Below are 1,169 nucleotides of genomic sequence, written 5' to 3'. Positions count from 1 at the left end.
GCCGGAGGATGCATGTGCTCACCAGAGAGAAGGGGAGAAAGCCTCCCGCCCCCACCGTGCTGTGGCCGTGCGCCAGCCCTCCTCCCTGTCTCCATCCTTCCAGAATGCGACCTGCGCGCACGCTGCCCAGCATGTTTTGCAAGCTGCCCTGGCGGACTTAACTGCCGTGGGTCGCGGGGGCTCTTGCTCCCTCTACGCTAAGCTCTGGAGCAGCCCTCCCCCTTTGATTAGCTGGTGGTCGCCCATGCAGTGTGGGTCTTCCAGATCTTCTCAGCTGCACGTTACCCCCAAACACACCGGCATAATGCGCTGCCAGGTTTCTGGGTGTTCCTCGGCGCCGGCCTGCTGACCCCGCACCGCACGCAGCAGCGCGATCACCGTTGGTGGCAGACTGGGCCACACTGCGGCCAGGCTCTCCACCCAGGCCCACATAGACAGGACTGCTGGTACCCGGAGCCCTGGACAAGGTCTGGGCGGTGTCTACGCAGTTTCTCACAAAACTGCCCACCAGATAGGGCAGGGGTGAGACTGGGCGGGTGAGGGCGGGCCCGCCCAGGCCCGGGGTGCGGCCAGGGCGCCCGACTCGCGGGCACGCGTCCCGTCGCTGCTCCGGGCTCTGGCGCCCTCTCCTCAGGAGTGGGCGGCCGGCTCCCGCCAGGCTCCTGGACTCGAGTGTCCGAGCAGCGAAGGCGGGGAGCGGTCACCTCCCGGGGGTTGTGCCGGGAAGAGGAGCCTCGGGATGAGAGGCGGGGGTTTAGCTGTTTAAGGTGAGCACGAGCTGTCCGGGCGGGGGTGTGCACCCGCTCGCACGTCACGCTGGGTGGCAGTGAGTTCGAGGACCTGCGCCGGGGGCCTCTGTCGTGCGTGTCAGAAGGGCAGGGTCACATCCTCGCGACACCCGGAGCCTTCCCAGGTCGCCCGGGTCGGCGGGCTCATCAGTAAGGCGGACGTGGTCCCGCACGGCTTTAGCTGTTGCCTGTGGCCAGGTGGCGGCCTCGGGAGACCTCATCTCATCTCGGCCAGCCAGGGAGGCTCTTTATAAGAGGACTGCGGGCCCTCCTGCCCTGTGCCGCCTGTCCCCGTGCCCTCCTGTCGGGCGCGGTTTGACGTCCGGCAGACTCGGCGGCCCCGGCGCGGGAGCGGCTCCCGGGGTGGCGGGGCGGCGCCCG

The sequence above is a fragment of the Tupaia chinensis genome, unplaced genomic scaffold, assembly GCF_000334495.1.
Source record: "Tupaia chinensis unplaced genomic scaffold, TupChi_1.0 Scaffold000214_1, whole genome shotgun sequence".
Classification (NCBI taxonomy): Eukaryota; Metazoa; Chordata; class Mammalia; order Scandentia; family Tupaiidae; genus Tupaia; species Tupaia belangeri.
This window is presented reverse-complemented; position numbering follows the sequence as displayed.